Source organism: Leuciscus leuciscus, assembly GCF_965113295.1.
Source record: "Leuciscus leuciscus genome assembly, chromosome: 1".
NCBI classification, from domain to species: domain Eukaryota; kingdom Metazoa; phylum Chordata; class Actinopteri; order Cypriniformes; family Leuciscidae; genus Leuciscus; species Leuciscus leuciscus.
Window position 1 is genome coordinate 78,556,526 of NC_138725.1, and position 18,817 is coordinate 78,575,342.

The window sequence follows — 18,817 nt, forward strand, 5'->3', positions numbered from 1 at the left end:
CGTTGTGCATTGAAGGATAACATATAGGCTATGCACTTCTTGCATTGCATTACACACCAGAACTAACTCATTCCCAAACTCCATTGCGTTTTGCTTTGCAAGATCTTGAACTTTCTATACATTCTCAGTGATGCCTTATTTTGTTTCCTTTGCCATACAGAAGTCCAGATTTGACAAGTTGAACATATTTCTGACTGAAGAGTCCTTTATCTTGAACTTTCTATTCATACTTATAGACTCCTTCAGATAGTACATCGGCCAGTCAACTGTCCATAATGACACTTTTTTTTTTCTGGCCAACTATGTACTTGAACTTTCTATACATTCTCAGTGATGCCTTATTTTGTTTCCTTTGCCATACAGAAGTCCAGATTTGACAAGTTGAACATATTTCTGACTGAAGAGTCCTTTATCTTGAACATTCTATTCATACTTATAGACTCCTTCAGATAGTACATCGGCCAGTCAACTGTCCATAATGACACTTTTTTTTTTTCTGGCCAACTATGTACTTGAACTTTCTATACATTCTCAGTGATGCCTTATTTTGTTTCCTTTGCCATACAGAAGTCCAGATTTGACAAGTTGAACATATTTCTGACTGAAGAGTCCTTTATCTTGAACATTCTATTCATACTTATAGACTCCTTCAGATAGTACATCGGCCAGTCAACTGTCCATAATGACACTTTTTTTTTTTTCTGGGCAACTATGTACTTGAACTTTCTATACATGCTCATGAACTTGCTTTTGATGAAGCACCTTTTAGTGCTTGATCAGCCAGAGAGTACTCCATAATTTACCTACTGAACATATTTCTAGTAAAAGAGTCCTCGATCTTGAACATTCTATACATGCTCCTTAATGCTGTTTCTTTCTATAAATACTCGTTACTGTTACATCAGCCATAAAGAAGTCCATAATTGACAACCACCCAGAACACCCTAGCAAACGCCTAGCAACACCATAGCAACAACCCAGAGCACCCTAGCAACCATCTAGCAACACCCTAACAACCCAAAACACCCTAGTAACCATCCATAACACCATAGCAACCACCCAGAACACCCTAGCAACTACCCAAAATACCCTAGCAACCGCCTAGCAACCACCCAAAAGACCCTAGAGACCACCAAAAATATCCTAGCAACTGCCTAGCAACCACCCAGAACACCCTAGTAACCACCCATAACATCCTAGCAACTGCCTTGCAACCATCCAGAGCACCCTAGCAACCACCCAAAATACCCTAGCAACCGCCTAGCAACCACCCAAAAGACCATAGCAACCACTGAAAATATCCTAGCAACCACCCAGAACACCATAGCAACCGCCTAGCAACTACCCAGAATACCTCAGCAACCGCCTAGTAACACCATAGCAACCACCCAGAACAGCCTAGCAACCGCCTAGAAACACCCTAGCAACCACCTAGCAACACCATAGCAACCACCCAGCACACCCTAGCAACCGCCTAGCAACCACCCAGAACACCCTAGCAAACGCCTAGCAACACCATGGCAACCACCCATAACACCATAGCAACCACCCAGAACACCCTAGCAACCACCCAAAATACCCTAGCAACCGCCTAGCAACCACCCAAAAGACCCTAGAGACCGCCAAAAATATCCTAGCAACCGCCTAGCAACCACCCAGAACACCCTAGTAACCACCCATAACATCCTAGCAACTGCCTAGCAACCATCCTGAGCACCCTAGCAACCACCCAAAATACCCTAGTAACCGCCTAGCAACCACCCAAAAGACACTAGAGACCACCAAAAATATCCTAGCAACTGCCTAGCAACCACCCAGAACACACTAGTAACCACCCATAACATCCTAGCAACTGCCTAGCAACCACCCAGAGCACCCTAGCAACCACCAAAAAGACCACAGCAACCACTGAAAATATCCTGGCAACCACCCAGAACACCATAGCAACCGCCTAGCAACCACCCAGAATACCATAGCAACCGCCTAGTAACACCATAGCAACCACCCTAAATACCTTAGCAACCGCTTAGCAACACCATAGCAACCGCCTTGCAACCACCCAGAATACCTTAGCAACCGCCAAGCAACACCATAGCAACCACCTAGCAACCACCCAGAATACCCTAGCAACCGTCTAGCAACACCCTAGCAACCAACTAAAATACCGTAGCAACCGCCTAGCAACCACCCAAAATACCTCAGCAACTGCCTAGCAACACCATAGCAACCAACCAGAATACCCTAGCAACTGCCTAGCAACACCATAACATCCTAGCAACTGCCTAGCAAAAAACATTCTGGTCCAAACTTTCTCAAGCCAACGTAAAGTTTGTCTCGACGAACTTTCGCATCTAGTTATTATTACTATTATTATCTTAATAATTCTATTATTATTTCTGGTCAAAGGTTGTATAGAGAGTTAGTGTTCAATGATTCTTTGGCCAAAAATATATTCAGAGGGTCACATATGGGCACGTGTTAAAGTGATGTATCATCAGAAGAAGTCTATGAACTAACTCAATCCCATGTTCATTAAAGACATGACATGTGTGTTGTTGCATTGCATTGCTTTGCATTGCACTAACGATCTATCGTTGTGCACTGAAGTATAACATATAGGTTATGCACTTTTTGAATTGCATTGCATTGCATTGCATTGCACTAACGATCTAACGTTGTGTACTGAAGAATAACATATGCACTTTTCGCATTGCATTGCATTGCACATCCATATCATAAACTTCAAACTACTTTAAACTACTTTAAACTTCAAACCACTTTAAACTTCTTAAGTTTAAAGCTCCCAGCTCCAAAGCAACGCCATAGCAACCAAACTTGAGTGCCCTAGCAACCATTTTGCAAGACCTATATCTCTGTATCAGAACATCTTATAGAGATGAGGTTTGGCTCTTTTGACCCATGCTAGCAAACAGCACTTCCAACATGCTACACATTGCTAGCAGTGCATAGCTAAATGCTAATAGTAATTAGTTAAGTGTTAAATCATGCTAAGAACTCTATAAAAACTCCATAGTAACCATCTGTGACAACTACCAACCACCTAGTAACACCATATCAACCGCCCTGAATACCTTAGCAACCACCAGCAACAACCCAAAAGACCCTAGGCAACCACCCAAAATACCGTAGCAACCGCCTTGCAACCACCCAAAATACCTTAGCAACCGCCTAGCAACACCATAGCAACCACCCAGCACACCCTAGCAACCGCCTAGCAACCACCCAGAACACCCTAGCAAACGCCTAGCAACACCATAGCAACCACCCAGAGCACCCTAGCAACCATCTAGCAACACCCTAGCAACAACCCAAAACACCCTAGTAACCATCCATAACACCATAGCAACCACCCAGAACACCCTAGAAACCACCCAAAATACCCTAGCAACCGCCTAGCAACCACCCAAAAGACCCTAGAGACCACCAAAAATATCCTAGCAACCGCCTAGCAACCACCCAGAACACCCTAGTAACCACCCATAACATCCTAGCAACTGCCTAGCAACCATCCAGAGCACCCTAGAAACCACCCAAAATAGCCTAGCAACCGCCTAGCAACCATCCAAAAGACCATAGCAACCACTGAAAATATCCTAGCAACCACCCAGAACACCATAGCAACCGCCTAGCAACCACCCAGAATACCTCAGCAACCGCCTAGTAACACCATAGCAACCACCCAGAACAGCCTAGCAACCGCCTAGAAACACCCTAGCAACCACCCTAAATACCTCAGCAACCGCTTAGCAACACCATAGCAACCGCCTTGCAACCACCCAAAATACCTTAGCAACCGCCTAGCAACACCATAGCAACAACCCAGCACACCCTAGCAACCGCCTAGCAACCACCCAGAACACCCTAGCAAACGCCTAGCAACACCATGGCAACCACCCAGAGCACCCTAGCAACCATCTAGCAACACCCTAGCAACAACCCAAAACACCCTAGTAACCATCCATAACACCATAGCAACCACCCAGAACACCCTAGCAACCACCCAAAATACCCTAGTAACCGCCTAGCAACCACCCAAAAGACCCTAGAGACCGCCAAAAATATCCTAGCAACCGCCTAGCAACCACCCAGAACACCCTAGTAACCACCCATAACATCCTAGCAACTGCCTAGCAACCATCCAGAGCACCCTAGCAACCACCCAAAAATACCCTAGCAACCGCCTAGCAACCACCCAAAAGACCATAGCAACCACTGAAAATATCCTAGCAACCACCCAGAACACCATAGCAACCGCCTAGCAACCACCCAGAATACCTTAGCAACCGCCTAGTAACACCCTAGCAACCACCCAGAACAGCCTAGCAACCGCCCTGAAACACCCTAGCAACCACCCTAAATACCTCAGCAACCGCTTAGCAACACCATAGCAACCGCCTTGCAACCACCCAAAATACCTTAGCAACCGCCTAGCAACACCATAGCAACCACCCAGAGCGCCCTAGCAACCATCTAGCAACACCCTAGCAACAACCCAAAACACCCTAGTAACCGCCTAGCAACCACCCAAAAGACACTAGAGACCACCAAAAATATCCTAGCAACTGCCTAGCAACCACCCAGAACACACTAGTAACCACCCATAACATCCTAGCAACTGCCTAGCAACCACCAAAAAGACCATAGCAACCACTGAAAATATCCTAGCAACCACCCAGAATACCATAGCAACCGCCTAGTAACACCATAGCAACCACCCTAAATACCTTAGCAACCGCTTAGCAACACCATAGCAACCGCCTAGCAACCACCCAAAATACCCTAGCAACCGCCTTGCAACCACCCACAATACCTTAGCAACCGCCAAGCAACACCATAGCAACCGCCTAGCAACCACCCAGAATACCCTAGCAACCGTCTAGCAACACCCTAGCAACCAACTAAAATATCGTAGCAACCGCCTAGCAACACCCTAGCAACCGCCTAGCAACCACCCAAAATACCTCAGCAACTGCCTAGCAACACCATAGCAACCACCCAGAATACCCTAGCAACTGCCTAGCAACACCATAACATCCTAGCAACTGCCTAGCAAAAAACATTCTGGTCCAAACTTTCTCAAGCCAACTTAAAGTTTGTCTCGACGAACTTTCGCATCTAGTTATTATTACTATTATTATCTTAATAATTCTATTATTATTTCTGGTCAAAGGTTCCTCAAAAGTTTTTAAACTATGTAAAATTATAGACTCCATCTGATGATAAATCAGACCAAAAGAGGTCAAATTTTGACTCTTGAGTCAATATGTATAGAGTGTGTGTTCAATGATTCTTTGGCCAAAAATATAGTCAGAGGGTCACATATGTGTTAAAGTGATGTATCATCAGAAGAAGTCTATGAGTATTTAGTAAGTTAACTTGTGAGGACCTTTTTGCCAAAAAATATTTTCAATTCGCCAGATATGGACATCTTATGAAGAATCAGAAAGAGTCAACGAGTATATATAGAAAGGTCAAGTTTAGACTCTTTGACTAGAAAAAATTTCAGTATGTCAAATATGGACTTTTGTCATGAAGATATAACATCCGAAGACATCAATCTGAATGTATAGTGTTAATGTTTAAGGACTCTCTGGCCAGTAATATTTTCGGTAGGTCAAATATGGACTTCGGTATGACTGATTTAACATCAGAAGGAGTCTACTATAGCTTATGATAGACAAAATCCTTTTGAGAACTCTTTGGTCAAATTTTTTTCAATCGGTCAAAAATAGACTACTGGCTGGTTAATATAACATCACAAGAAGTCCATCTGCAGTATAGCAAGATAATGTTCCAGAACTCTTTGGCCAGAAATATGTTCAGAAGGTCAAAAGGGGACCTCTGTATAGCTGATTTATCATCAGAAGTCGTCTATAACTTTAAATAGTTTGAAAAATGTTGAGGACACTTTGACCAGAAATGTTCAGAAGGTCAAATATGGACATCTCTATGGCTTATAAGCAACATACTATAAGGAGTATGTATAGAAAGCCCAAGATCGAGGACTCTTTGTCAAAAATATGTTCCTTGGGTCAAATATGGACTTCTGTATGGCTGACGTATCATCAGAAAAAGTAAATGAGTATATATGGAAAGGTCAAGTTTCGAGTACTACCTGGGCCAGAAAAAAATTCTGTATGTCAAATATGGACTTTTGTCATGATGATATAACATCTTTAAGGACTCCTTGGCCAGAAATATGATCAGTAGGTCAAAAGCGTAGGTCAATACCTTACTATACATAGGTATGTATAGCTCATTGTTATAACATTATGTGCTTTGCACAAACGATCTAGGTTGAGCATCATTGCACACCAGAACTAACTCAATCCCATGTTCATTAGAGAGAAAAACATATGTGTTGTTGCTTTGCACAAACTGTCTAACGTTGTGCATTGAAGAATAACATAGGCTATGCACTTCTTGCATAACTAAATAATTCCAATGTTCATTAAAGAAATAACGTGTGTTGTTGCATTGAATTGCATTGCAATGCATTGCATTGCATTGCATTGCATTGCATTGCATTACATTGCCTTGCCTTGCCTTGCATTGCATTGCATTAACGATCTAACTTTGTGCACTGAAGAATAACATATGCCTTTAACATTGCCTTGCATTGCATTGCACTAACGATCTAACTTTGTGCACTGAAGAATAACATATGAGTTATGCCCTTATTGCTTTGCATTACATTGCACACCAGAGATACCTCATTCGGATGTATTTCAAACAATTCATTAAAGATATAACGTGTGTTGTTGCATTGCAGTGCATTGCATTGCATTGCATTGCATTGCATTGCATTGCACTAACGATCTAACGTTGTGCACTGAAGAATAACATTATTCACTTTTCACATTGCATTGCATTGCACACCAGAACTACCTCATTCCCATATTGGTTAAAGACATAACGTGTGTTGTTTCATTGCATTGCATTGCATTGCAGTGAATTGCATTGCATTGCATTGCATTGCATTGCATTGCATTGCATTGCATTGCATTGCATTGCATTGCATTGCATTGCATTGCTTTGCTTTGCACTGCATTGCATTGCACTGCATTGCATTGCTTTGCACTGCATTGCATTGCACTGCACTGCATTGCATTGCATTGCATTGCTTTGCATTGCATTGCTTTGCACTGCATGGCATTGCATTGCATTGCATATTGCATATTGCATTGCATTGCATTGCATTGCATTGCATATTGCATTGCATTGCATATTGCATTGCATTGCATATTGCATTGCATTGCATATTGCATTGCATTGCATTGCATTGCATTGCATTGCATATTGCATTGCATTGCATTGCATTGCATATTGCATTGCATTGCATATTGCATTGCATTGCATTGCATTGCATATTGCATTGCATTGCATTGCATATTGCATTGCATTGCATTGCATTGCATTGCATATTGCATTGCATTGCATTGCATATTGCATTGCATTGCATTGCATATTGCATTGCATATTGCATATTGCATTGCATTGCATTGCATTGCATTGCATTGCATTGCATATTGCATTGCATTGCATTGCATTGCATATTGCATTGCATATTGCATATTGCATTGCATTGCATTGCATTGCATTGCATTGCATTGCATTGCATTGCTTTGCATTGCATTGCATTGCATTGCTGTGCATTGCATTTTTATTGCATTGCATTGCATTGCACTAACGATCTATCGTTGTGCACTGAAGTATAACATATGCACTTTTCGCATTGCTTTGCATTGCATTGCATTGCATTGCTGTGCATTGCATTTTTATTGCATTGCATTGCATTGCACTAACGATCTATCGTTGTGCACTGAAGTATAACATATGCACTTTTCGCATTGCATTGCATTGCATTGCATTGCATTGCACTAACGATCTAACGTTGTGTACTGAAGAATAACATATGCAATTTTCGCATTGCATTGCATTGCACATCAGAACTACCTCATTCCCATGTTGATTAAATACATAACGTGTGTTGTTGCCTTGCACTGCATTGCATTGCATTGCATTGCAAGGCATTGCATTGCATTGCATTGCATTGCATTGCATTGCATTGCATTGATTTAGCTTTTGCTTTGCTTTGCTTTAGCTTTTGCTTTGCTTTGCTTTGCTTTGCTTTTGCTTTGCTTTGCTTTGCTTTGCTTTGCTTTGCTTTGCTTTGCTTTGCTTTGCTTTGCTTTGCTTTGCTTTGCTTTGCTTTGCTTTGCTTTGCTTTGCTTTTGCTTTGCTTTGCTTTGCTTTGCTTTTGCTTTGCTTTGCACACCAGAACTACCTCATTCCCATTGTTGGTTAAAGACAACGTGTGTTGTTGCATTACATTGCAAGGCATTGCAAGGCATTGCAAGGCATTGCAAGGCATTGCATTGCATTGCATTGCTTTTGCTTTGGTTTGCTTTGCTTTGCTTTGCTTTGCTTTGCTTTGCTTTGCCTTTGCTTTGCTTTGCTTTGCCTTGCCTTGCCTTTGCTTTGCCTTTGCTTTGCCTTTGCCTTTGCTTTGCTTTGCTTTTGCTTTTGCTTTGCCTTTGCTTTGCTTTGCTTTGCCTTTGCTTTGCTTTGCTTTGCTTTGCTTTGCTTTTGCTTTGCCTTTGCCTTTGCCTTTGCCTTTGCCTTGCCTTGCCTTTGCTTTGCTTTGCTTTGCTTTGCTTTGCTTTGCTTTGCTTTGCTTTGCTTTGCTTTGCCTTTGCCTTTGCTTTGCTTTTGCTTTGCTTTTGCTTTTGCTTTTGCTTTGCTTTGCTTTGCTTTGCTTTGCTTTGCTTTGCTTTTGCTTTTGCTTTGCTTTGCTTTGCTTTTGCTTTTGCTTTGCTTTGCTTTGCTTTTGCTTTTGCTTTTGCTTTGCTTTGCTTTGCTTTGCTTTGCTTTGCTTTGCTTTGCTTTGCTTTGCTTTGCTTTGCTTTGCTTTGCTTTGCTTTGCTTTGCTTTGCTTTGCTTTGCTTTGCTTTGCTTTGCTTTGCTTTGCTTTGCTTTGCTTTGCTTTGCTTTGCTTTGCTTTGCTTTGCTGCATGCATTGCATTGCACTAATGATCTAACGTTGTGTACTGAAGAATAACATATGCACTTTTCGCATTGCATTGCATTGCACCTTGAACTAACTCAATCCCATGTTCATTAAAGACATGACATGTGTGTTGTTGCATTGCATTGCTTTGCATTGCACTAATGATCTAACGTTGTGCACTGAAGAATAACATATAGGTTATGCACTTTTTGCATTGCACACCAGAACTAACTCAATCCCATGTTCATTAAAGAGATAACATGTGTTCTGTTGTACTAACGATCTAACGTTGTGCATTGAAGGATAACATATAGGCTATGCACTTCTTGCATTGCATTACACACCAGAACTAACTCATTCCCAAACTCCATTGCGTTTTGTTTTGCAAGATCTTGAACTTTCTATACATTCTCAGTGATGCCTTATTTTGTTTCCTTTGCCATACAGAAGTCCAGATTTGACAAGTTGAACATATTTCTGACTGAAGAGTCCTTTATCTTGAACTTTCTATTCATACTTATAGACTCCTTCAGATAGTACATCGGCCAGTCAACTGTCCATAATGACACTTTTTTTTTTTCTGGCCAACTATGTACTTGAACTTTCTATACATTCTCAGTGATGCCTTATTTTGTTTCCTTTGCCATACAGAAGTCCAGATTTGACAAGTTGAACATATTTCTGACTGAAGAGTCCTTTATCGTGAACATTCTATTCATACTTATAGACTCCTTCAGATAGTACATCGGCCAGTCAACTGTCCATAATGACACTTTTTTTTTTCTGGCCAACTATGTACTTGAACTTTCTATACATTCTCAGTGATGCCTTATTTTGTTTCCTTTGCCATACAGAAGTCCAGATTTGACAAGTTGAACATATTTCTGACTGAAGAGTCCTTTATCTTGAACATTCTATTCATACTTATAGACTCCTTCAGATAGTACATCGGCCAGTCAACTGTCCATAATGACACTTTTTTTTTTTTCTGGGCAACTATGTACTTGAACTTTCTATACATGCTCATGAACTTGCTTTTGATGAAGCACCTTTTAGTGCTTGATCAGCCAGAGAGTACTCCATAATTTACCTACTGAACATATTTCTAGTAAAAGAGTCCTCGATCTTGAACATTCTATACATGCTCCTTAATGCTGTTTCTTTCTATAAATACTCGTTACTGTTACATCAGCCATAAAGAAGTCCATAATTGACAACCACCCAGAACACCCTAGCAAACGCCTAGCAACACCATAGCAACCACCCAGAGCACCCTAGCAACCATCTAGCAACACCCTAGCAACAACCCAAAACACCCTAGTAACCATCCATAACACCATAGCAACCACCCAGAACACCCTAGCAACTACCCAAAATACCCTAGCAACCGCCTAGCAACCACCCAAAAGACCCTAGAGACCACCAAAAATATCCTAGCAACTGCCTAGCAACCACCCAGAACACCCTAGTAACCACCCATAACATCCTAGCAACTGCCTAGCAACCATCCAGAGCACCCTAGCAACCACCCAAAATACCCTAGCAACCGCCTAGCAACCACCCAAAAGACCATAGCAACCACTGAAAATATCCTAGCAACCACCCAGAACACCATAGCAACCGCCTAGCAACTACCCAGAATACCTCAGCAACCGCCTAGTAACACCATAGCAACCACCCAGAACAGCCTAGCAACCGCCTAGAAACACCCTAGCAACCACCCTAAATACCTCAGCAACCGCCTAGCAACACCATAGCAACCACCCAGCACACCCTAGCAACCGCCTAGCAACCACCCAGAACACCCTAGCAAACGCCTAGCAACACCATGGCAACCACCCAGAGCACCCTAGCAACCATCTAGCAACACCCTAGCAACAACCCAAAACACCCTAGTAACCATCCATAACACCATAGCAACCACCCAGAACACCCTAGCAACCACCCAAAATACCCTAGCAACCGCCTAGCAACCACCCAAAAGACCCTAGAGACCGCCAAAAATATCCTAGCAACCGCCTAGCAACCACCCAGAACACCCTAGTAACCACCCATAACATCCTAGCAACTGCCTAGCAACCATCCTGAGCACCCTAGCAACCACCCAAAATACCCTAGTAACCGCCTAGCAACCACCCAGAACACACTAGTAACCACCCATAACATCCTAGCAACTGCCTAGCAACCATCCAGAGCACCCTAGCAACCACCAAAAAGACCATAGCAACCACTGAAAATATCCTGGCAACCACCCAGAACACCATAGCAACTGCCTAGCAACCACCCAGAATACCATAGCAACCGCCTAGTAACACCATAGCAACCACCCTAAATACCTTAGCAACCGCTTAGCAACACCATAGCAACCGCCTAGCAACCACCCAAATACCCTAGCAACCGCCTTGCAACCACCCAGAATACCTTAGCAACCGCCAAGCAACACCATAGCAACCGCCTAGCAACCACCCAGAATACCCTAGCAACCGTCTAGCAACACCCTAGCAACCAACTAAAATACCGTAGCAACCGCCTAGCAACCACCCAAAATACCTCAGCAACTGCCTAGCAACACCATAGCAACCAACCAGAATACCCTAGCAACTGCCTAGCAACACCATAACATCCTAGCAACTGCCTAGCAAAAAACATTCTGGTCCAAACTTTCTCAAGCCAACTTAAAGTTTGTCTCGACGAACTTTCGCATCTAGTTATTATTACTATTATTATCTTAATAATTCTATTATTATTTCTGGTCAAAGGTTCCTCAAAAGTTTTTAAACTATGTAAAATTATAGACTCCATCTGATGATAAATCAGACCAAAAGAGGTCAAATTTTGACTCTTGAGTCAATATGTATAGAGAGTTAGTGTTCAATGATTCTTTGGCCAAAAATATATTCAGAGGGTCACATATGGGCACGTGTTAAAGTGATGTATCATCAGAAGAAGTCTATGAACTAACTCAATCCCATGTTCATTAAAGACATGACATGTGTGTTGTTGCATTGCATTGCTTTGCATTGCACTAACGATCTATCGTTGTGCACTGAAGTATAACATATAGGTTATGCACTTTTTGAATTGAATTGCATTGCATTGCATTGCACTAACGATCTAACGTTGTGTACTGAAGAATAACATATGCACTTTTCGCATTGCATTGCATTGCACATCCATATCATAAACTTCAAACTACTTTAAACTACTTTAAACTTCAAACCACTTTAAACTTCTTAAGTTTAAAGCTCCCAGCTCCAAAGCAACGCCATAGCAACCAAACTTGAGTGCCCTAGCAACCATTTTGCAAGACCTATATCTCTGTATCAGAACATCTTATAGAGATGAGGTTTGGCTCTTTTGACCCATGCTAGCAAACAGCACTTCCAACATGCTACACATTGCTAGCAGTGCATAGCTAAATGCTAATAGTGATTAGTTAAGTGTTAAATCATGCTAAGAACTCTATAAAAACTCCATAGTAACCATCTGTGACAACTACCAATCACCTAGTAACACCATATCAACAGCCCTGAATACCTTAGCAACCACCAGCAACAACCCAAAAGACCCTAGGCAACCACCCAAAATACCGTAGCAACCGCCTTGCAACCACCCAAAATACCTTAGCAACCGCCTAGCAACACCCTAGCAACCACCCAGCACACCCTAGCAACCGCCTAGCAACCACCCAGAACACCCTAGCAAACGCCTAGCAACACCATAGCAACCACCCAGAGCACCCTAGCAACCATCTAGCAACACCCTAGCAACAACCCAAAACACCCTAGTAACCATCCATAACACCATAGCAACCACCCAGAACACCCTAGCAACCACCCAAAATACCCTAGCAACCGCCTAGCAACCACCCAAAAGACCCTAGAGACCACCAAAAATATCCTAGCAACCGCCTAGCAACCACCCAGAACACCCTAGTAACCACCCATAACATCCTAGCAACTGCCTAGCAACCATCCAGAGCACCCTAGCAACCACCCAAAATACCCTAGCAACCGCATAGCAACCATCCAAAAGACCATAGCAACCATTGAAAATATCCTAGCAACCACCCAGAACACCATAGCAACCGCCTAGCAACCACCCAGAATACCTCAGCAACCGCCTAGTAACACCATAGCAACCACCCAAAACAGCCTGGCAACACCATGGCAACCACCCAGAGCACCCTAGCAACCATCTAGCAACCACCCAGAACAGCCTAGCAACCACCCAGAACAGCCTAGCAACCGCCCTGAAACACCCTAGCAACCACCCTAAATACCTCAGCAACCGCTTAGCAACACCATAGACACCGCCTTGCAACCACCCAAAATACCTTAGCAACCGCCTAGCAACACCATAGCAACCACCCAGAGCACCCTAGCAACCATCTAGCAACACCCTAGCAACAACCCAAAACACCCTAGTAACCGCCTAGCAACCACCCAAAAGACACTAGAGACCACCAAAAATATCCTAGCAACTGCCTAGCAACCACCCAGAACACACTAGTAACCACCCATAACATCCTAGCAACTGCCTAGCAACGACCAAAAAGACCATAGCAACCACTGAAAATATCCTAGCAACCACCCAGAACACCATAGCAACCGCCTAGCAACCACCCTAAATACCTTAGCAACCGCTTAGCAACACCATAGCAACCGCCTAGAAACCACCCAAAATACCCTAGCAACCGCCTTGCAACCACCCACAATACCTTAGCAACCGCCAAGCAACACCATAGCAACCACCCAGAATACCTCAGCAACCGCCTAGTAACACCATAGCAACCACCCAGAACAGCCTAGCAACCGCCTAGAAACACCCTAGCAACCACCCTAAATACCTTAGCAACCGCTTAGCAACACCATAGCAACCGCCTAGCAACCACCCAAAATACCCTAGCAACCGCCTTGCAACCACCCACAATACCTTAGCAACCGCCAAGCAACACCATAGCAACCGCCTTGCAACCACCCAAAATACCTTAGCAACCGCCTAGCAACACCATAGCAACAACCCAGCACACCCTAGCAACCGCCTAGCAACCACCCAGAACACCCTAGCAAACGCCTAGCAACACCATGGCAACCACCCAGAGCACCCTAGCAACCATCTAGCAACACCCTAGCAACAACCCAAAACACCCTAGTAACCATCCATAACACCATAGCAACCACCCAGAACACCCTAGCAACCACCCAAAATACCCTAGCAACCGCCTAGCAACCACCCAAAAGACCCTAGAGACCGCCAAAAATATCCTAGCAACCGCCTAGCAACCACCCAGAACACCCTAGTAACCACCCATAACATCCTAGCAACTGCCTAGCAACCATCCAGAGCACCCTAGTAACCACCTAAAATACCCTAGCAACCGCCTAGCAACCACCCAAAAGACCATAGCAACCACTGAAAATATCCTAGCAACCACCCAGAACACCATAGCAACCGCCTAGCAACCACCCAGAATACCTTAGCAACCGCCTAGAAACACCCTAGCAACCACCCAGAACAGCCTAGCAACCGCCCTGAAACACCCTAGCAACCACCCTAAATACCTCAGCAACCGCTTAGCAACACCATAGCAACCGCCTTGCAACCACCCAAAATACCTTAGCAACCGCCTAGCAACACCATAGCAACCACCCAGAGCACCCTAGCAACCATCTAGCAACACCCTAGCAACAACCCAAAACACCCTAGTAACCGCCTAGCAACCACCCAAAAGACACTAGAGACCACCAAAAATATCCTAGCAACTGCCTAGCAACCACCCAGAACACACTAGTAACCACCCATAACATCCTAGCAACCGCCTAGCAACCACCCTAAATACCTTAGCAACCGCTTAGCAACACCATAGCAACCGCCTAGCAACCACCCAAAATACCCTAGCAACCGCCTTGCAACCACCCACAATACCTTAGCAACCGCCAAGCAACACCATAGCAACCGCCTAGCAACCACCCAGAATACCCTAGCAACCGTCTAGCAACACCCTAGCAACCAACTAAAATATCGTAGCAACCGCCTAGCAACACCCTAGCAACCGCCTAGCAACCACCCAAAATACCTCAGCAACTGCCTAGCAACACCATAGCAACCACCCAGAATACCCTAGCAACTGCCTAGCAACACCATAACATCCTAGCAACTGCCTAGCAAAAAACATTCTGGTCCAAACTTTCTCAAGCCAACTTAAAGTTTGTCTCGACGAACTTTCGCATCTAGTTATTATTACTATTATTATCTTAATAATTCTATTATTATTTCTGGTCAAAGGTTCCTCAAAAGTTTTTAAACTATGTAAAATTATAGACTCCATCTGATGATAAATCAGACCAAAAGAGGTCAAATTTTGACTCTTGAGTCAATATGTATAGAGTGTGTGTTCAATGATTCTTTGGCCAAAAATATAGTCAGAGGGTCACATATGTGTTAAAGTGATGTATCATCAGAAGAAGTCTATAAGTATTTAGTAAGTTAACTTGTGAGGACCTTTTTGCCAAAAAATATTTTCAATTCGCCAGATATGGACATCTTATGAAGAATCAGAAAGAGTCAACGAGTATATATAGAAAGGTCAAGTTTAGACTCTTTGACTAGAAAAAATTTCAGTATGTCAAATATGGACTTTTGTCATGAAGATATAACATCCGAAGACATCAATCTGAATGTATAGTGTTAATGTTTAAGGACTCTCTGGCCAGTAATATTTTCGGTAGGTCAAATATGGACTTCGGTATGACTGATTTAACATCAGAAGGAGTCTACTATAGCTTATGATAGACAAAATCCTTTTGAGAACTCTTTGGTCAAATTTTTTTCAATCGGTCAAAAATAGACTACTGGCTGGTTAATATAACATCACAAGAAGTCCATCTGCAGTATAGCAAGATAATGTTCCAGAACTCTTTGGCCAGAAATATGTTCAGAAGGTCAAAAGGGGACCTCTGTATAGCTGATTTATCATCAGAAGTCGTCTATAACTTTAAATAGTTTGAAAAATGTTGAGGACACTTTGACCAGAAATGTTCAGAAGGTCAAATATGGACATCTCTATGGCTTATAAGCAACATACTATAAGGAGTATGTATAGAAAGCCCAAGATCGAGGACTCTTTGTCAAAAATATGTTCCTTGGGTCAAATATGGACTTCTGTATGGCTGACGTATCATCAGAAAAAGTAAATGAGTATATATGGAAAGGTCAAGTTTCGAGTACTACCTGGGCCAGAAAAAAATTCTGTATGTCAAATATGGACTTTTGTCATGATGATATAACATCTTTAAGGACTCCTTGGCCAGAAATATGATCAGTAGGTCAAAAGCGTAGGTCAATACCTTACTATACATAGGTATGTATAGCTCATTGTTATAACATTATGTGCTTTGCACAAACGATCTAGGTTGAGCATCATTGCACACCAGAACTAACTCAATCCCATGTTCATTAGAGAGAAAAACATATGTGTTGTTGCTTTGCACAAACTGTCTAACGTTGTGCATTGAAGAATAACATAGGCTATGCACTTCTTGCATAACTAAATAATTCCAATGTTCATTAAAGAAATAACGTGTGTTGTTGCATTGAATTGCATTGCAATGCATTGCATTGCATTGCATTGCATTGCATTGCATTACATTGCCTTGCCTTGCATTGCATTGCATTAACGATCTAACTTTGTGCACTGAAGAATAACATATGCCTTTAACATTGCCTTGCATTGCATTGCACTAACGATCTAACTTTGTGCACTGAAGAATAACATATGAGTTATGCCCTTATTGCATTGCAGTGAATTGCATTGCATTGCATTGCATTGCATTGCATTGCATTGCATTGCATTGCATTGCATTGCATTGCATTGCTTTGCTTTGCACTGCATTGCATTGCATTGCATTGCATTGCACTGCATTGCATTGCATTGCACTGCATTGCATTGCATTGCATTGCATTGCATTGCATTGCTTTGCATTGCATTGCTTTGCACTGCATGGCATTGCATTGCATTGCATATTGCATTGCATTGCATTGCATTGCATTGCATATTGCATTGCATTGCATTGCATATTGCATTGCATTGCATATTGCATTGCATTGCATATTGCATTGCATTGCATTGCATTGCATATTGCATTGCATTGCATTGCATTGCATTGCATTGCATATTGCATTGCATTGCATTGCATTGCATATTGCATTGCATTGCATTGCATATTGCATTGCATTGCATTGCATATTGCATTGCATTGCATTGCATTGCATATTGCATTGCATTGCATTGCATTGCATTGCATTGCATTGCATTGCATTGCATATTGCATTGCTTTGCATTGCATTGCAATGCAATGCAATGCAATGCAATGCAATGCAATATGCAATGCAATGCAATGCAATATGCAATGCAATGCAATGCAATATGCAATGCAATGCAATGCAATGCAATATGCAATGCAATGCAATGCAATGCAATGCAATGCAATATGCAATGCAATGCAATGCAATGCAATATGCAATGCAATGCAATATGCAATGCAATGCAATATGCAATGCAATGCAATGCAATGCAATGCAATATGCAATGCAATGCAATGCAATGCAATATGCAATGCAATGCAATATGCAATGCAATGCAATATGCAATGCAATGCAATGCAATATGCAATGCAATGCAATGCAATGCAATGCAATATGCAATGCAATGCAATGCCATGCAGTGCAAAGCAATGCAATGCAAAGCAATGCAATGCAATGCAATGCAATGCAATGCAATGCAGTGCAATGCAATGCAATGTTCAGAAGGTCAAAAGGGGACCTCTGTATAGCTGATTTATCATCAGAAGTCGTCTATAACTTTAAATAGTTTGAAAAATGTTGAGGACACTTTGACCAGAAATGTTCAGAAGGTCAAATATGGACATCTCTATGGCTTATAAGCAACATACTATAAGGAGTATGTATAGAAAGCCCAAGATCGAGGACTCTTTGTCAAAAATATGTTCCTTGGGTCAAATATGGACTTCTGTATGGCTGACGTATCATCAGAAAAAGTAAATGAGTATATATGGAAAGGTCAAGTTTCGAGTACTACCTGGGCCAGAAAAAAATTCTGTATGTCAAATATGGACTTTTGTCATGATGATATAACATCTTTAAGGACTCCTTGGCCAGAAATATGATCAGTAGGTCAAAAGCGTAGGTCAATACCTTACTATACATAGGTATGTATAGCTCATTGTTATAACATTATGTGCTTTGCACAAACGATCTAGGTTGAGCATCATTGCACACCAGAACTAACTCAATCCCATGTTCATTAGAGAGAAAAACATATGTGTTGTTGCTTTGCACAAACTGTCTAACGTTGTGCATTGAAGAATAACATAGGCTATGCACTTCTTGCATAACTAAATAATTCCAATGTTCATTAAAGAAATAACGTGTGTTGTTGCATTGAATTGCATTGCAATGCATTGCATTGCATTGCATTGCATTGCATTGCATTACATTGCCTTGCCTTGCATTGCATTGCATTAACGATCTAACTTTGTGCACTGAAGAATAACATATGCCTTTAACATTGCCTTGCATTGCATTGCACTAACGATCTAACTTTGTGCACTGAAGAATAACATATGAGTTATGCCCTTATTGCATTGCAGTGAATTGCATTGCATTGCATTGCATTGCATTGCATTGCATTGCATTGCATTGCATTGCATTGCATTGCATTGCTTTGCTTTGCACTGCATTGCATTGCATTGCATTGCATTGCAC